The sequence below is a fragment of the Mesoplodon bidens genome, assembly GCF_964165515.1.
Source record: "Mesoplodon bidens genome assembly, chromosome: 10".
Classification (NCBI taxonomy): domain Eukaryota; kingdom Metazoa; phylum Chordata; class Mammalia; order Artiodactyla; family Ziphiidae; genus Mesoplodon; species Mesoplodon bidens.
This window is the reverse complement of record NC_138172.1, coordinates 30,731,716-30,752,503: the sequence shown is the minus strand read 5'-3', so window position 1 is coordinate 30,752,503 and position 20,788 is coordinate 30,731,716. Positions and strand designations below refer to the sequence as shown.

Genomic DNA, 20,788 nt, shown 5'->3' with positions numbered 1-20,788 from the left:
CAATGGCTTCATAAAAGTAAAATTAGTCTCCAGATGTGATTCAATTCAAGGACATTCTTATTTTACACACCTAAATGAGATAATGTATGTTAAGTGCCCAGCCCAGTGACTGGCATCTAGTATTTGTAGAATAAATGTTCTTCCTTCCTGCTCCTCTAAGGTGCCCTCTACAGCACATGAACTTATTTAATTGTAAATTTTACCAAAATAACATTTTCTTTTATTATTATATATATTATGTTGGTTTTTGAAATTCTATGTGTACTACATGCTCATTGCAGGTAACTTGGAAAATACAGAAAACAACAACAGAAAGGTCACCTGTCATTTCACCCTAGAGAGAAATACTTGTGTTATTTAAGTATATGTCCATTTTACACATTTTTCTAGAATATTCAATTTGGAGTTCATAATCTTGGCTTTTAGACAGCCTGTTCAATAAAGCACATGATAAGGAGACTTAGCCAACTAGTCTATGTTGTTATTTTTGAAGAACAGAATAGACCCTAATTGCTAAATTGCTAATCTGTCCATATGTTTTTTTCATTTGCTGAAAATTTTAAAAATTAGCTTTATTTTAAAAAGCAGTTTCAGATTTACAGAAAAATGCAGAGATAGTATAGAGAACTCCCATTTACCCTGTACCCAGTTTCCTCTATTATTAACATCTTACATTAGTATGGCATATTTGTTACAATTAATGAACTAATATTGATATACATACTATTTATAACTAAAGCTCATACTTTTTTCAGATTTTGTTAGTTTTTACCTAATGTCCTTCCTCTGTTCCAGAATCTCATCCAGGATATTACATTACATTTAGTTGTCTTGTCACCTTAGGCTCCTCTTGGCTGTGACAGTTTCTCAGATTTTCCTTATTTTTGATGACCTTGACAGTTTTGAGGAGTACCGGTCATATATTTTGTAGAATGTCCTTCAACTGGAATTTTTTAATGTTTTTCTCATGATTTGCCTGGAGTTAAGAGTTTTTGGTAGGAAGATCACAAAAGTAAAGTACCATTTTCATCACATCATATCAAGTAAATGTTATCAACATGCCTTTATCATTATTGATGTTGACCTTGATTACCTAGCTGAGGTAGCGTTTGTCAAGTTTCTACAATATGAAGTTATTCTTTTTATCCCCCTTTCCATAATGTACTTTTTCGAAGGAAGTCACTATACACAGTCCACAGTAAAGGGGAATAGCTTTAGTGTGGGGTAGCTATATAAATTATTTGGAATTCTTTTGCATGGGAGATTTGTCCTTTCTTTCCTCTTCTCTCCTCTTCTCTCCCTTTCTCTCTCTCTGTCTCTCTCTCTGTCAATATGGACTCATGGATATTTCATTTATACTTTGGGCTATAATCTAATACTTTATTTATTTTGCTGCTAAAGTTGTTACAGCTTTAACCATTGTGAGCTCTTTCAGTTGGCTTCTATGTCCCTTTAACATGTACCCATTATTGGAATTCTTTTTTTGGAGTACTTTCTTAATTCTGGCACTACAAGATGATCCAGATTCATTTTAGAAATTTCCTGACCCAGTACCAGTCTGTTTGTAATTAAAATTAAAATCAGTAGGCTCTAGAAATCAGACTGCCTTATTTCAAATCCTGGCTATACCGTTTGCCAGCTTTGTGACCTGGAACTGTTTTACCTTTTGAGGGGGTAGACAGAACCCAGTTTCCTCATCTGCATTAGGGCAGGGATTTTTTTGGTTTTCTTTTTCTCTAGTGTATCCCTATTACCTAGAGTTGTGTCTGGTACCTAGTGGTGTTCAATAAATAGATATTTGTTTAGTGAATACATGAAAAGTGGATAGGAATATTAGTTTACAAATTCATATCAACAATAAATAGAATATGGCTTTGTGATCTTATTTTGTCCTGAAATATCTGTCTAGTTTATTATTTTTAATTTAATTTCATTATTATCAAAGTTATATACACATATAGCTTAAAGATTCAAATAGTTCTGTGAGATTTTAAACAGAAGACAGGTCTTCTAACTCATTCTATGAGGCAACCACATTCAGTTTCCTTAGGTGATTCTTTTGACACTTATCTCCATATGTCTAAATAACATGCTTTTATTGTTGCTTCTTGATTTGTAAATTTTATGCATTGTCTGTTCACTTCCAACCATGGAGGATAAGGATCTACCACCACTCACTCTATTCTTTTTGTCTTCCCATTCTTCTTTCTATATCAGCAAGAGACCATTCAGAGCACACCTGAAATCAAGTTAGTTTTATTATTTGCTTCAGCAAAGGAGACCCAACATCATGCAGAACAAAGATGAGTCTCAAAAGGAGATAGGGAAAGGGTGTTATAAAATTTATGGTGATCTTAGCAGGGATTGGTCAGAATTTGCTGATGGAGCATCAGTGTTTTATTTTTTAAAAACCATGAGACCATGCAGAATTATCCTTGCATCAGTTTATTTGTGGTTTAACCTTGCATATAGGAGTCTGAATGAACCGGTGTTCATTGTGAGAGTCTAATAAATACCGTTGCTTGGTTTGGTACAATTCTGTGAGTCAGTGTACTTTTTATAAGATGTGATTTCTGATTTAATTCTCAATTCCTCTCAAATATCCTAGCTTCCAGAAGATATAGAGTATTTCATTTCATCACTCAGTATAGTTCTGTCACAACTGTGATTAAATTAATTTTCAGTGTTCACATTTCTACAACTGTGTTGGCTGTTGAGCCCTGTATTATCCTTTTATTCCTTTTCCTTTTCTCACTTTGCTGTCTTACATATAGACTTATAGTTGACAAGCATTATTAGCAAAGCAGACTCAAAACAGTTCTTACAACCTGGTCTATAAACTTGATGAAGTCCCTGCTCTCTGTTTTTTAATTTGTTCCTCGTTGTCTGTGAACAGTTGAATTGAAACGAATTCAACAATATTCCTGAAACTGGACACTTTTACCTCTAGCATTGTCAAGCAGTCAGCAGTCCTGCTAAGCTCTGGTCATGGGATCAATTTTGGACTCAAGATAACAGATGGGGTAGAGATCTCACTGAATTCCTTAATAAAAATCAACTTTATTGGTTGCTAGTCTTCTTATTATTGAGTTCTAAGTGTTCCTTATGTATTCTTGATACAAGATCTTTTTCAGATATATTTATTTAGATATTTTCTTATTTTTTGTTTTGAATATTTTCTCTTAGTCTGTGGCTAGCATTTTCACTTTCTTAATTGTGTATTTTGAAGGGTCGAAGTTTTTATTTTTATGAAGTACAATTTATCATTTTTTTCTTTTATAGTTAGATATTTTTGTGTTTAATTTATGAAACATCTTCTGATCCAAAGAATATAGCTTTTTTTCTTATTTGTTTCTTTAAGTTTTACAGTTTTAACTTTAAAATTTCAGTGTATGACATTTTTGAGTTTATTTTGGTGTATGGTGAGAAGTGGGGATGGAGGCTTATCTTTTTCTTTTCCTATACAGATATCCAGTTCTAGCTCCATTTATTGAAAGAACTATAATTTCACTATTGAATTATCTTTGTACCTTTGTCAGAAATCTGTTGATCAGATATGTAAGGGTCAATTTGTGGACTTTTTCCATTGATCTATACATTTGTTTATCATTATGCCATATTACACTGTCCTGATTACTGTAGCTTTATAGTAAATCTTGAAATCAGATGGTGTAAATCCTCCAACTTTGATTTTTTTTAAATAGTGTTCACTACTTGAGGCCCTTGGATTTCCATATAAAATTTTTAAAGACTTTATTTTTTTAAGAGCAGTTTTAGATTCATAGCAATATTGAGCAGAAAGCACAGAGATTTCCCATATTCTCCCTGCCCCCACATATGCTAAGCCTGCCCTATTATCAACATCCCCCACAAGAGTGGGACATTTGTTACAACTGATGAACTTACATTGACATATCATAATCACCTTGAGTCCACAGCTTACCTTAGGATTAACTCTTGGTGTTTGTACATTCCATGGATTTGGACAAATGTATAATGACATGCATCATCATTATAGTATCACACAGAGTGTTTTTATAGCCCTAAAAATCCTCTGTGCTCTACCTATTCATATCTTCCTTCCCAAACCCCAGCTCTTGGCAACTCCTGAGTTTTTACTGTCCTCATAATTGTGCATTTTCCAAAATGCCATGTAATTTTACAGTATGTAGCTTTTTCATATTGGAATCACACAATATGTAGCATTTAAAAATGAACTTTTTTCACTTAGTTATATGCATCTAAGTTTCCTCTATATCTTTTCATGGCTTCATAGCTCATTTCTTTTTAGCCTTAAATAATATTCCCTCATCTAGATGTACCACAGTTTATTTATTCATTCATCTACTGAAGGGCATCTTGGTTGCTTCCAGGTTTTGACAATCATGAATAAAGCTACTGTAAACATCCACGTGCAGGTTTTTGTGTGGGCATAAGTTTTCGACTCCTTTGGGTAAATACCAAAGAATGTGAGTACTGGATTATATGGTAAGAGTATATTTAGTTTGTGAGAGATCTCCAAACTATCTTCCAAAGTGGCTGTACCATTTGCATTCCCACCAGCAATGAATAAGAGTTCCTGTTGTGCCACTTTCCGTCTGCTCCTATCCTCTGAAAAAGATGGTAAAAAAATTAATCTATTTTTTTCCTTAAATGTTTGGTAGATATCACCAGTGAACCCATCTTGGCCTGGTGCTTTTTCCATTTTGAAAAGTTATTCATTATTGATTCAATACCTGTAATAGATATAGACCTATTAAAATTGTCTGTTTCTTCTTGTTTGAGTTTTGGCAAATTGTGTCTTTCAAGGAATTGGTCCATTTCAGCTAGGTTATCAAATCTGTGGGCATATAGTTAGTTGTTCATAATATTCCTTTATTATCCTTTTAATGTCCATAGGATTTGTAGTGATATCTCCTCTTTCATTTCTGATATTAGTAATTTGTGTCCTCTTTCTTTTATTCTTAGTCTGTCTAGAAGTTTATCAATTTTATTGATCTTTTCAGAGAAGCAGGTTTTGATTTCATCACTTTTTATCTATTGATTACCCATTTTCAACTAAATTGATTTCTTCTCTATTATTATTTCTTTTCTTCTGCTTGCTCTGGATTTAATTTAGTCTTCTTTCAAATACATGAGAGATTTAAATGGTAAAAAAAGTCTTATGAGTTGTAGGAGCAAACATGAGTGAAAATTTCATGAAATCCAAAAAGGAAAAGATTGTTTAATCTTATAAAAGAAAGAACTTAGCATAGCAAAGGCAAAACAAAAGAAATATCTTTACCATACATAGAAAGACAAAAGGCAAATTGAAAAAATTTGCAATTTTTATCACAGACCAAGTATTAATATACAAGGAGCCTCTAAAACGGAGAAGAAAAAAAGACAACCACTCTATAGAAAAATGGGCTAGTAATTTTTTTTTTTTTTTAATGTGGTACGCGGGCCTCTCCCGTTGCAGAACACAGGCTCCGGACGCGCAGGTTCCGCGGCCATGGCTCACAGGCCCAGCTGCTCCGCAGCATGTGGGATCTTCCCAGACCAGGGCACGAACCCGTGTCCCCTGCACTGGCAGGCAGACTCTCAACCACTGTGCCACCAGGGAAGCCTTGGTCTAGTAATTTAAATAGCTCATGAAATGGTTCTTAAAAATAAAAACATAAAACAATGCCCATTTATAATGAGAGAAATGCAAATTAACATACCGTGAAACATAATTTTTACCTATCATATTGGCAAAAATCCAAAACTTTGATAACCTTCATTATTGGTGAAGCTATGGGGAAAATGGGTGTTCTCATGTATTGCTGATAGGAATCAAAGTAATATAATAATTTGGAGAGGAATTTGTCAACATCTAGCAAAATTATATGTACATTTGTACTTTGATCTAGCAATCTAATTTCTGGAGCTCTAGAAGGTACAGTAGCAAAATGGAGTAAAGAAGCAAAAAGGCAAAGAACAAAAGTGAAAAGCTTTTCATTCCAGCATTATTTGTGATAGCAAAAGTCTGGAAATTTCCAAATTTTTCCCTGTTCATCAGCAGGGCACTGTGGGCACTACACAATAAATTATCATGCAGCTGTAGAAGAGAATGAGGACTATCTTTTATAGAGGACCTCCAGTATATCTAGTATCAATGAAAAAAAAAGTAAGGTGTAGAAAAGAGTGTGTTTATGTTACTGTATTTTTAAGGGGCGAATGTAGGAATACAGATGTATTTTTGTGTATGTGTATATATTTAATGGAAGGTTAAACAAAAATACTGATTATTCTTTGGGAGAGGACATGGTATGAAGGAGACAGAAGCTAGATTTCTCTGAACATAATTTGATTTATAGATTTGACTTGGTAACAATGTAAGTTTTATATCGTTATAAACAAAATGAAATTTAAAATAATACTAAAACCCAGAAACACAATAAGTGAATCTAAATGTATGAAATTGGTAGCACAACCACAAAGAAGGGTGTTATGTCAATTAAATTTATATTATAGTTAATTAAACCAAAGTTGACTGTATATCCCCATGGATTATATACAAAGGACTGAAGGAAAAAGCAAAAAAAGACAAAATAATCTTACACTGTTTTTGGTAATCATGTTGTTGGTGGTAATGTAGGTGCTATTTTGAGACTGGAGAGTATTGTGAGATAATGTAAATGGGATATAATATAATAATATATATAAATATATAAAAATATAATATATAATATAATAATTGGATGTTGAGAGCTGGACTGTTTTATATAGGAGAAAGGAGATACAGATAATAAGATTGATGAAGTTAATAAAAGTCCTGTAGTTCTGAATTTGAATTATCAGTATAAACACATGATTTATTATATAATTTTTTTTAAAAGTGTTTTTTAGCTCTTTCCTCTAAAATGATCTGCGAAACAATGATGATCCCAAATCAATGAATACCTTTAGTGTACTGATTGTGGTCTCTATATCTCAATTCCCATTTAAAGGAACCAGAGCTTGATGAAGAAATGCAGATTCCAGAATCTTGGACAGAAAATTTACAAGGTAAGCCTGAAATATTTTGTTATACCATAAAGTAAGGTAATTATCAAAGACAACTAGTGTTGTTCCAAAAGGATAAAGGAACCATCTTGAATAGGTTCTTTTTGGATGAAATATGGAACACTTTCAACGTCATTAGGAAAAGAATTGCAGTGATTTGAAACACATCACATTGGTTTAAATCCATGCATTCATAATGATAGCAAAGAAATCATTGGTCACTTTTGGACAATTCTAGGTTATCAACTCATTGTTCTGGAAAAAACAGCTGTTAAAGAGAAAGTGTTGTATCAAGCATTTATTCTTATTTTCTGATTCAGAATGTGTCTCTGAGTAACCAAATATTTGGTGAGGGGAAATGTGTATTTGTTAGTATTCAAGCTAGTACATGAAGATGGAATAAGTAGAGTATCACTATTTTGCAATGGGTCTCAGTAATGATCTTCATTGGTTTTTGACATCCCATATTAAGAATCAACTAGGTGTTATGCACCTCCTAATGGAAGTACATTACATTGCTTATGAGATATCCTTGCCAAGAAACCAAAAAGCCTCTAGATCTAGCAACCAATTTACAGGAAATGCTACAAGGAGAGGAACATGCTGAATTGTACCTTGGGGATGCAATTGGCAAGATCCATACTGTGGGATAATCCACAGGGGAATAAAAAACACTTCCTGAACAAATCAACTGAAAAAAAAAAAGAGATAAGAGAAGGCATATATCAACCAATTACAATATATTGACCTTATTTGGATTCTGACTGTAGCATTAGAACTATAAGGAAAAGTGGCGAGGAAAACAAGGACAGACAGAGAAAAATGTTTGATATAATCAAACATTATCAATGATTGAAGTAATTAGCACATAGTTTTAATATTACAGTTTGAATCATTTCTCATGGACCTAACTAAAAAGTAAAAAAAAAAAAAAAGCCACTAACATTTACCTACAGAAATCTAGGTGATTTCTTTGTTACCTTTTATTTATAGATATTTTAGAAGTTTACTACATTATTCTCCAGATTGTTCACTAACTTGGTAAATTGGAAAGACTGATTTTCCATTTTTAAGGAAAAAAAACCCAGTAACCACCGTTTACAGCAAAGAATTTGCATTAGGCAATGCCTGAAGATAATTTTGAAATGTATTTATTTTCATCTCAAATATGACTTCTTTCTAAAATGGTCAAAGTCTCATTTCACAGCTGCAATTAAATGACTTTTTAGGATAATGTTTCATTTGGCTGTATTATGTTAATAATGAGCTAGATGATGTATATCTTTTCCATCTTTATGTACCCATGAATTATTCAGAAGTGTTCTCTTGCAAATGCACAGTAGAGGAATTCAGTTCCTTTTTTTCCCAAAAGGGTCAGACACGCTTTAGTTTAGAAGGGAGAGAAAGAGAAAAAAGTAGAGTCTTTCCTTTCTTTTTAAATCTTTTAAAATTTATTGAAGTTAACAGTTGGAACTTATCTAAATATCCACTAAAGAGAAAATAAACTATAATACTTCTACTTGACAAAATGATGCAGCTCTCAAAAGGTAATGGTTGGAAAGACAACATAGGTATATGGAAAAATGTTTATATCAAAAAATAAGTAGAAAAAATCATGATATAAAAATGCGTGCACATTATAATTTCAGTTGAAAAAGTCATAGGAAAAAAATTCCAAAAGAAAATACAATAAAATAGTAATGACAGTCATGTTACTATGATAGGACTATAGGTGATTTGTTTCTTCTCTGTATTTTCCAAATTATTTTAACGTGATACTATCTTTTTAATGAGGGAAAGCAAAACAAATAAGCACACCCTTATCAAATGACTAGTGTTTGCTAGAAACTGGACTGTATGCTGAAGATATAAAGGTGAAAAGATATGCATAGCGGTATATAAGATAAATCAAGTTTTCACACTAAACTGTATACTGTAAAATTAACACAAATTTTACTGAGATCTGGTTAAGAAGAAATGTCATTAATTAAATACCTAGTAGGTGCTTTTCATGTGTACCTTGTCCATTCTACTCAACAATCACATGAAGAAGGTGATTCTATTTTACAGACAGGAAACTAAGTCTTAGAGAGGCTATACAACATGTCCAAAGTGGCACAGTTAATAAGAAATTGAGTTTGGCCTGATTAGAAGTCCATTCTCAGTCATTTAACAAGAATGTATTAAATGCTGACTATGTACCGGAAATTGTTTTAGATTAGGGATACTGAAATGAGGAAAGCAAAGACCTTGCCCTCCTGGAGCTTACATTCTAGTGTGAGAAGACATAAACAACAACAACAAAATGAGAAATGGTATATTAGAATCTAAAAAGTGCTTTAGAGAAAAATAAAGCAGAGAAAGGGGGTAATGTTGTGAAGTAGGGGAGGAGGGATTGCAATTTTGAATAGGAGCGTCAGGGAAGGCCTGGCTGAGAAAACAGTGGTTGAGCAGAGGCCTGAAGGAGTTGAGGGATTGATCCAACTCTGTAAGAGAGCATTTAAGACAGGGGAATGGTAAGCATTAAGGCCTTGAGATGAAAACGTGCCTAGAGAAACAGCAAGGAGACCAGTATGGCTAGAGCTCATGGAACAGTGGGGAGAGTGGAACAAAATGAGGTAAAGGAAGACACTAGGGAGCCAGAGACTTAGAGCTTTGTAAGTCAGGAAACCACTGGAGGGTTTTAAGCAGAGGAGTTAACTTTATCTGACTTAGTGTTGAATGGATCATTCTGGCTTCCGTGTGCAAAAAAGCCTGTAGGGAAACCCGGGTGGAGGCAGGAGACTGGTTAGGAGGTTACTGCAGTGAGAGATGATAGTCAGCTGTGCCAGGATAGGAGTGGAGCACTGTCAAGAACTGTGAGGGCTTGAGATCTCATCCTGCTACTTACTGGTGAGCTATCAAGTTAGCTAGTTTCTTGCATGCTGGCAAAGAATATGAGCCTCAGGTTTGTTTCATCCCCCAATACCAACCTATAATAATATGAACACCTGTATGCCTTCACTAAGTTTCACAAATTTTAATATTTTTTGTCACATTTTAAACTCTCTCTCCATACTTATATACATATGTACACACATATGTGTATGTTTTATGAACCATTTGAAAACAAGTTGTAGATGCTGCAGTAGTTCAGCACTAGACCCATGGGGGATGCAGAATGGCCCAGGTGGACACTGTGCATACAGTGGGTTTGTGTCACAGCTGAGGGACCCCAAACTTAGGAAACCCCAATCTAATGGTCTGCGAGCAGACGTGCCTAACCTTTGCTCTCTTTTGCAACGTTACCTATATTATCTTTATTATTCTGAGAGGTGAACAAACCTGTCCTCTGTTTCAGAGGCGACACTATCACTGTCTTCCAAGGCTGTTTGCTACACAAATCTCCTTGAAAAGATAGTCCAGAACAAAAGCTATCAGTGTCTTCCCTTGTAAGATGGGCAGAAGTGTAAAAGATCCATGGAGAATTGTCTCTCAATAAGAATATAGTGTAAAGTGGCTAAATTCTGGAGGTGTTTTTCAGATAGAGCCCAGACCGGATATGGGATGTAAGAGAAAGAGAGTCCAGAATGATGCTATGGTTTTTGCCAGGCCCTGTACTTGGCGCTGGGGATAGGGTGGCAAATGAGACATTCTAAGCCTTGGCCACCATGGGGCTTACCTCCCTAATGGGAGACAGACCCAAAGTAGCTAAACATGCCACATAAGTGAAATGATTAACTTACGTTATATATAGTTTCTAGGGGGTTTAGTTCTGTTAAAAAAAAAGTGTGGTTTTATTTAAACAAGATAAAATTACAACCCGGATAGAAAGGGAAGAGGTAAATTAGACCCCATCAGTGAAGGCCCGTGTGCTTGCTTCTAGAGTTCACCCTTGTCATCCTTTTTTTTTTTTTTTTTTTTTTTTTTTTTTTTTTTTGCGGTACGCGGGCCTCTCACTGCTGTGGCCTCTCCCGTTGCGGAGCACAGGCTCCGGATGCGCAGGCTCAGCGGCCGTGGCTCACGGGCACAGCCGCTCCGCAGCATATGGGATCCTCCCGGACCGGGGCACGAACCCGTATCCCCTGCATCGGCAGGCGGACTCTCAACCACTGCGCCACCAGGGAGGCCCCTTGTCATCCTTTTTTGAGAAGTAGAATTAACTTGAGTTTGTGCCTTTTTGCGATAGACACACTTAGCATTTATTTTTATCAGTAACCCAGACATGCTTAATTTGCAGAAAAGACATTAAAATTTTAAAAGCATCTATTTTAGGAACAAAATTATTTTACTCTACTTTCTTATAGACATATATCTGGAGGTTGACTGTAATGAGCTATTGTCATATTTCTTAGTGGTTTGTTGTCTGTCTCTACCCACTAGAATAAAGGCTCAAAAAAAGGAGGTTTGCTTTGTTTGTGGACACAGTCTCAGCTCATAGAATAGGTGTTTAATAAGTAGCTCTTAAATGAATGAATGTGTGATACATGTATGTATTATTTTGTATTTTGCTTATATAAACAGATTCCTTTCCCTAGTATTAATTTCATTTGCAGAAGTGTTAATGTCTGTTAACTTTCTATTAGTTTTTTGTACCCTAACCATTCTTTAAGTATTGTACATTTAGATGTTTCCCAAATGTTTACAATGATACAAAATACTGAAGTAATGTTTTTGTGTATATCGACTTTTTAATTTCTTTTGAATTATCTCTTAAGTATAAATTCAAAGGAATGGGTCAAAGGTATTAACATCATCATTACTTTCCCTCCGTGTTGTCTTTTCCAAAAGGGTAGGGATAGTTTTCAATGGATGAGTGTACCTGTTACACCTCAAACTCAAATCCATTAGCACTAGTTGTTACTTTTTTTTTTAACCTCCCTGTCTTTATAGGTGGAAATAGAGGATCAAGTATGCTTTTATTAGCTTTTATTTCATGTCTCCTGATGTTGTATATATTTCCATGTTTATTTATTATTTTTTCCCTGTGATATGAGCTGTCTGTTCATATACTTTGCCCAGCAGAGCTGCTTGTTAAATTATCCAGTTCCTAAATTCTAGGCCGAATGATGACATTTAGGTTTTTAATGAAACCTTCTCCTTGGTAGTGGGGTTGTCTCAGATGGCAATTTCAGGTGAAGTTCTCCTGGTGAGGCTGAGAGGCAGGAAGGTGAGAGAGGGACTTTTTTTTTTTTAACATCTTTATTGGAATATAATTGCTTTACAATGGTGTGTTAGTTTCTGCTTTATAACAAAGTGAATCAGTTATACATATACATATGTACCCATATCTCCTCCCTCTTGCATCTCCCTCCCTCCCACCCTCCCTATCCCACCCCTCTAGGTGGTCACAAAGCACCCAGCTGATCTCCCTATGCTATGCGGCTGCTTCCCACTAGCTATCTATTTTATGTTTGGTAGTGTATATATGTCCATGCCACTCTCTCACTTTGTCACAGCTTACCCTTCCCCCTCCCCATATCCTCAAGTCCATTCTCTAGTAGGTCTGTGTTGTCTTTATTCCCGTCTTACCCCTAGGTTCTTCATGACTTTTTTTGTTTTGTTTTGTTTTCTTAGATTCCATATATATGTGTCAGCATACGGTATTTGTTTTTCTCTTTCTGACTTACTTCACTCTGTATGACAGACTCTAGGTCCATCCACCCCACTACAAATAACTCAATTTCGTTTCTTTTTATGGCTGAGTAATATTCCATTGTATATATGTGCCACATCTTCTTTACCCATTCATCTGTTGATGGACACTTAGGTTGCTTCCATGTCCTGGCTATTGTAAATAGAGCTGCAATGAACATTTTGGTACATGACTCTTTTTGAATTATGGTTTTCTCAGGGTATATGCCCAGTAGTGGGATTGCTGAGTCGTATGGTAATTCTATTTTTAATTTTTTAAGGAACCTCCATACTGTTCTCCATAATGGCTGTATCAATTTACATTCCCACCAACAGTGCAAGAGTGTTCCCTTTTCTCCACACCCTCTCCAGCATTTATTATTTCTAGATTTTTTGATGATGGCCATTCTGAACGGTGTGAGATGATACCTCATTGTAGTTTTTTTTTTTTTTTTTTTTTTTTTTTTTTTTTTTTTGTGGTACGCGGGCCTCCCACCGTTGTGGCCTCTCCCGCTGCGGAGCACAGGCTCCGGATGCGCAGGCCCAGCGGCCATGGCTCACGGGCCCAGCCGCTCCGCGGCACATGGGATCCTCCCAGACCGGGGCACGAACCCGCATCCCCTGCATCGGCAGGCGGACTCCCAACCACTGCGCCACCAGGGAGGCCCCCTCATTGTAGTTTTGATTTGCATTTCTCTAATGATTAGTGATGTTGAGCATTCTTTCATGTGTTTGTTGGCAATCTGTATATCTTCTTTGGAGAAGTGTCTATTTGATGCTAACACTCAGGCACGGAGAATTTCCTTGCCTGGTGACGAGTGCCACAAGGAGCCACCATTTGATTACGTTTCCTCTTTCAACAGATATCTATTGGGCTTGCTGCTGTGTAAACAGCAAAATAAATATCTAATCACATTGTGTTATAAGTATGATAAAAGTGGGGTACGGTAAGAGACAGTAATGAGGAAGGGATGAGTGCTTGGAAGGCTTACCTCAGGGGAGTCTTTCTAAGGAAGTGACATTTTCCCTAAAACCCAAAGGAAGAGATATCCGCAAGGTATCTACTATGTCATATCTCTGGTAGAAGCACAGTGTAAAGTGGCATTACTCTAGCCTACGGAACCAGCCTGTTCAGCTGAGTTGTAATATCCTGTGGGTCAGAAAGTTGCTTTCATCTTGATGTCACTCAAGACGACTGTGCTAGGTCAGAGAGGTGGAAGAATAATGTTCCTCCTTAAGTTCCTTACATGCCTGGCCACTCAGTGATATATAGGAAATAACCTGTGCTTCTTTGAGGCTGGCTACTTAGTTAGATAACCTGTGCTTGTTTGAGGATCAAATAATAAGATCATCACTTTGTGTCATTTCCCCTATTCTTTCCATATGATTGAAATAGTTACAATTTTCAGAATTCAGAGGAATCCACTTTCTCCTGATTTTATGAATCACGCTGTAAGAGCAGCTAACACAGCATAATACACAATACAGTCATAATGCAGTCTGCATAAAAGCAATCTCAAGTCACATAAATGCTTCATAAAGAGTCCCTATCTGTACACAACATTTCCTACAGTACACAGGAAAAATGAAAATCAGTATCTTATAGTTGACTTCATTTGGTTTTCTAACTTTGATTACTTCTTCCATAATTTTGGCTTATCCATTTAAGCTTATTCTTAATATATGGACACTTGGGGGTCCAGTCGGTCCTTTAGAGGTAAGAAGGGTTTGAAGCCATATTGCTGTTACTGTTAATTTAAATAATCCTCTAAAAGTCCACACTGCAATGAAGCAAGAATACTGCCATGTGTAAAATAGGAGATTTTGTTTTCTGAACATTTAGCAGTTTATTTCACATTCTACATGTAACCCTCTGTTATAGTCTGTAATGTCTGAGGAGGCATGCATGTATAGTCCATTGCCAGGAAAAAAATACAGTCTTACTAGTAGCTGACTGCAGATATTCTCAGAGCCCAGAGTATGATGCAAATATATATATATATATATATATATATATATATATATTTTTTTTTTTTTACTATTCTCATTGTGCTCTTTTAGCCTGAGTCAGCTTTAGCCCCCTTCTCCTCTAGACATCTTCCCTTGCTCCCTTCTTCTTTCACTCCTCTAGCCACCCCATGTGGTCAGAGCTGGGGAAACCACTGTTCCTGGATCTCTTCTGGAAGGCAGTGAGGAATCAGAGTTGGTGGCACCTCACAGCCTTCCCTGGGATTTGGCTTAAACTTTTCAGATTCTTTGGAGTGGAATCTGTTATATAAAACCAGTCTCTCTGGTGTTAATAGTGCAACATAGCACAAGTCTGGTGTAACTGTGTCAAAAAAGACTCCTTCCACCAAGAAGGAGGCTGAGAAGGCAAAAAAAAAGAAAAAAAAGGTTTAGGGGACAAAGAACCTGGATCTGTCACAGATGATCTTCCAGAGTTCTTTGAAGTCGATTTATTCCATGGTAAACCTCTCAGAGCCACTTCACCCGAAACACATCTTTACTAAAAAGTGCTTTCTAGGTTCACGTGAGGTAATCACAGTTCCAACCTAGCACAGAAATTTAGTGAGGCAAGGATAATCAAGTTATCCGTGCAATCAATAAAAGTGACATGGGCACTTATCTTTTCCCAGTTTCTCTGTAATATGTGTAAAAGAAATTATTAATCCAACAGTGACACATAGTTTTACTCCACAGATGGGAAGGAAACTTAATTATTCGTAGGAGCTGCTATTTATTAGTCTGAAAGACTTGTTTAAAATTGTAGTTGCACTAATACAGCATTGTTAACTTGACAGCAAAAGTAACCACAACTTAAGCCTTCATACAATCTGCCCTGCTCTCCAGGATCCCTCTTGCTGCAGACTTTCAGTGGAGCTCTGAATGACTCATTCTCGTATAAAAGATTTGACACTGAGCTGGATTCAAGTTTTAATTCTTCCAAGTTTGATCCATCATTGAAAAATGTATTGGTGGTACTGTTCAAACCTTAACATCTTGCTGTATTAAAACTAACTTTTGTCAGGTAAAAGTTGCTTCTCTAAGTTGTTGAAATATGTATTCATGGATGCCTAATTTTCTAGATTTTTCCTGAAAATAGTATCTTAAAGTTATATCATGGCTAAGAATTTGTATCCATTTCTCTTGTAATTATCTTAATTACACTAGATATCATTGTTGCTTTTCAAAGAGACAGCCAACTAGGCTTTATATCAAGCTTTTACTCCAGGAACTAAAGACCTTTTTCCTTTGTAAACTGTATAAAAAGATGCTACATATTATGTACCAAGAAAAATGGTTGTTTTTTTCCCCCTAAAGTGCCAAAGAATCTCTTTCATCTCCTGGCATTCTCTCAAGCTCATTACTGCTTCAACATTTGACCTTGTCACCTCTCCAAACTCATCCAGTTGCATTTCATCATCTTTTGACAAATCTTAAAGTTTTCTAAAAAGCTCCTTTGCACTTTCTGTAAAAGCCCATTTTTTTGAGATTCAGAAAGCTTCTCTAATTAGTAGATTTTTATTAAAAAATTTATAAAACGATGACCAAAATTCAAATATCTGTCCGCATTTCAATTTTTGTTAAAATTTTTGTTTGCTTCCAACTTTGCCTCTGTTAGAACTTTTTTTTTTTTTTCCTGCCCTTAAGTCTGTGAGAAGATGGTAATATTCCTTGATATCTCATCAGAAACAAAGAGCAGAAGGCCCTGGGGAGCCAGCATTTCCAGTACTGGGTACTACTGAGAAATACAGTTAGATTCAGAATTACTCAACTCATTGAATTCACAGCTCCTCTACCACCTTAATTTATTTTCTCTCCTTTGCCTACCTTTGGAGAATTACTCCCCTTTGAATTTTCCTTTTGTATATCTTTTAGGTTTTCTGAGTACAATCCTGTGAATTTCTGGTACTGTTCTTGTAGCTTGAAGCTGAAAGAAAGGCTGGCTTTAAATGTGTTTGTTCGAGTGTCCCCAAGCTGGGCCTTCCTCATCCTGAGGACCTCAGGCCTGCTAGACCCAGTAAATATTGCTAGAAGAGAGTACAATATATGCTGTGCAGCCTACAGACGACGTTGCATGTTCAGAGGACCATTGCTGGGTTCATGTCTTTGTGTGGAGGGGCCAGAGTCCTCATCTGTTTAACAGTCATTCCCTTCTGTATCATTTATTTAAAGAGATTAGAAGAGTACTCCTTTCTGTACCAGCTTATCTCTCAATTTAGACAGAAGAATATCAGTTTCAAAGCCTTGGGCCTCTTTCAAAGCTGTACCTCTATGGTTTGGAATGCTGTTTTGAAGATGTGACAGGGTCAGCTGGAAAAACCAAGGGCCTAGCTAGGTATCATCCTCAAATTGCCACTAAAGTAAAGTACCTTAGGACTCCTTGGTGAGAATAAAGATGTCCCTAAGTTCAAAGAAGTGTTTCTGGAGGGAATGAAAACATTTTTAATGAAGTGACGACATTTCCCTGTCTACTTACAGAAGTTGAGTAAATGTTCCTTTTGTGGGGAGGCTGTCTCCCTGAGCAGGCCTATGGCCTAGTGGACCAATCCAAACACTGGGGGAAAACTTATGAACAGTTGGGAGAAGTCACCAAAAATGAAGAACTACTGCCTTGCTTACAAAGATTTTCACTCCCCCTCCTAAGTATCCCCAACTCCTTTGATTTGTCACATAAGCATCTGCTCTGGCAAACATCGTAATTTCTCTGCACACAACTAGACCTTCATGAGAATGAAAAACAAAAGATTACAAAAGAGAAGCAGAGTTCAACAGGCTTCTTTAAAGCTCATTTATATTGATTCTCATTAGGATTTATCTGACATAGAGCCCTTAATCATAAGCTTATATCCAGTCAACATTCCTTCATAGAGTTTTTACACTTTTAGAGCCTTTTCGAAGGGAATTTTAAAGAAATAGAAGACATGGCCACTAATTTTCCCCTACTAACTGAAGGTGGAAAATATAACTGAAATGGCTTGAAACTAAACATATCAATACAGTATAATGGCACCACTTTGCCATTAAGGTAGTACAGGCTCTTGGGTGGCCTAGATGCTCCCAAATTTAAAGAGCTTCATGTTATGCAGTGAGGTCCTTAATAACCTCTCCCTCTCCCTCCTCCTTTGAATCACTCCATCAGAGTTTCAGATGCCCCAGAGCTTCTGGACCCTCAGATTAGATTCAGATCCCACAGTGTACTTTTTTCTTTGACATTATGGGGATGATTTTGTGAAGCTGCCTCATTTTGTTAGTTTGGATTGATAGTTCAAGGGTGACTTGAAGTATGTTGGATTATCAGCTAGAACACTTCTAATAAGATATGTGATTCTATAAGTTTGGATGCTGCTGCACACTTTAGTGACTTTTTTGGATATTAATTAATATTGCTATCAAGGGTTTATATTACTAATGTTATTTAAAAAAATTCCCTTTGTTTCTCAAATTTCAAATATAATATGGGCTTGTGGTTAAGGATGCAAATGATGCAAAGTTATGTGTGTGTGCAGATGTGTATATGCATTATATGAAAATTGAACAATTCTCTATCTCCCTCCCCTGATAGCCTGAAATAACCCATTCCATAATCTTCTCCTTTTTACAAATATATGTAAGCATACAAGCACAGATTCATTGTTTGTTGTTATTGAAATAAAATCATGCTGAATGCAATTTGCTTTTTCCACCTAAAAATCACAACCTTGCACCTCACTAGTCATGGTACTAATATTATCTTCATGTACTTATAAACACACATATTTTAATTTTCTATAAGTGAGATCATATCACTTCCTGTAGGATATTACCTTTTGATTTTATTTTAACTTTTACTATTATTAATATTATTAATTTTCATTTTTATAATGCTTTACAGATCAAAAACTCTTCCCACATATGCCGTCTTATTTATTCTTAAACACTCTGTGAGGTGGTTACTATTAACTCTATTTTACTTGATCAGAAACCTTAGAGAAGTTGATGCCTTCCCTCCATCATAAAGCTACTAAAGGTAGAGTCAAGATTCAGACTTGTCTTGTCTTACTCACTCATGCCTTAGAGGGCACTTAATTTTCTGATAATGTTTGAAAATGTTTGTGGGAAGGTAGGCAAATCCCTACTGAATGACATTTGTAATTCCCTTCACCATATCAAAAAATTGTCAATATTATTCTTTTTTTATTTGACCAATAAGCCTCTAGCAAGATAGCCATCACCTTATCTACCATATCTGTTTGTTTTGCTATCTGTTGTACAGACTAGTGGATTCTATGAGAATTTTTCTGCCTTAATTCTTAAAACAGCTTCCTATTAACCTGAAGCATTGTTCCATTTAATATGTATTTCTACATCCTATTATTTGCTCCTAAACTCATTTTATCTATACATCTTCTCTGGACTGAACTCAACTTGCTGTACATTAGTCCCAGAGCCTGAATGATTCATCTGAATCCAAGTACGTTAGTTCTCATAGTATCTTTCTTTTCACAATTTAACTTAGCCTGTAAACTTGCTTTCCATGCATCTTCCAAATTAATAGCAGAAAAATAAACTTTTAAAGATGAAAACAAAGCTTGCCCTTGGCCTCATGGGAACATAAATATTGGTCTGAGAAATGGCTTGGCTACCGTCCTGATGTATCTCAAGAGGCAATTCCCTTTTCCTATTTTATTTGTTAATGGTAATATAAAAAGGATTAATTATAATGCTGAGTTTTAAGCATCCAACCATGGAGATCCAGCCAGCAATGAATGTAGGAACTTTTAGGCAAAGATGTTGGTAATTAATTAAAAAACAGATGCTTACAGGTCCTTTGCCCATTAAAAAAATTGGGTTGTTTGTTTTTTGGATATTGAGTTGTATGAGTTTTTAATATATTTTGGATAGTTACCCTTATCAGACATATCATTTGCAAATATCTTCTCCCATTCAGTAGGTTGCCATTTCGTTTTGGTGACGACTTCCTTCACTGTGCAAAAGCTTTTAAATTTGATTCAGTTCCATTTGTTTATTTTTGCTTTTGTTTCCCCTGCCTGGGGAGACAGATCTAAAAAAATATTGCTAAGACCAATATCAAAGAGCATACTGCCTATGTTTTCTTTTAGGAGTTTTATGGTTTCAGGCCTTACATTTAGGTATGTAATCTATTTTGAGTTTATTTTTGTATATGGTGTGAGAAAATGTTCTAATTTCATTTTTTATAAGTAACTGTCCAGTTTTGCCAGCACCATTTATTGAAGAGACTATCTTTTTCCATTATATATTCTTGCCTCCTTTGTCATAGGTTAATTGACCATATGTGTGTGGGTTTATTTCTGGGCTGTCTATTCTGTTCCACTGATCTATGTGTCTGTTTTTGTGCCAGTACCATACTGTTTAAATTAATTTAGCTTTGTAGTATAGTCTGAAGTTAGGGAACATGAGGCCTCCAGGTTTATTCTTTTTTCTCCAGGTAGGCCTTTTTCCAGAGAACACATACAGATGGCCAACAGGTACATTAAAAAAAGCTCAGCATCACTAGTCATAAGGGAAATGCACATCAGAACCACAATGAGATATCACCTCACAACAGTCAGAATAGCTATTGTCAAAAAGACAAGAAATAACAAATGTTGGCGAGGATGTGGATGAAAGGGAACATTTGTATACTATTGGTGGGAATGTAAATTGGTACAGCCACTATGGAAAACAGAATGGAAGTTCCTCAAAAAGTTAAAAATAGAACTACCACACAATTCAACAGTTCCACTCCTTGGTATTTATCTGAAGGAAACAAAAACAAATTCGAAAAGATATATGCACCCCAATGTTCATAGAAGCATTATATTTACAATAGCCAAGATATGGAAGCAACCTAAGTATTCATGAACGGATGAATGGATAAAGAAGATAAATGGCTAATATTCCACTGTAAATAGTGGAATATTACTCAGCCATAAAAAAGAATGGAGTTTTGCCATTTGTGACAACATAGGTGGACTTGAGGGTATTAAGCTTAGTGAAATAAGTCAGAGAAAGACAAATACTGTATGTTTTCACTTATATGTGGAATCTGAAAAGTAAAACAAACATACAAATATAACAAGACAGAAATAGACTCATAGATATAGAGAACAATCTAGTGGTTACCAGAGGGGAGAGAAGTGGG

The 20,788-nt window shown here is 35.7% G+C and overlaps 1 long non-coding RNA gene across 1 annotated transcript in view; it reads left to right on the top strand.

Moving 5' to 3' along the window:
- The window catches only part of LOC308624035, a 54,372-nt gene extending 47,348 nt beyond the window's left edge, over window positions 1-7,024 (top strand). Inside the window, exon 3 of the long non-coding RNA XR_014016916.1 lies at window positions 6,975-7,024. This is a non-coding gene — a long non-coding RNA (uncharacterized lncRNA). The remainder of the gene's footprint in view (window positions 1-6,974) is intronic.
- Window positions 7,025-20,788: the final 13,764 nt, after the last annotated feature.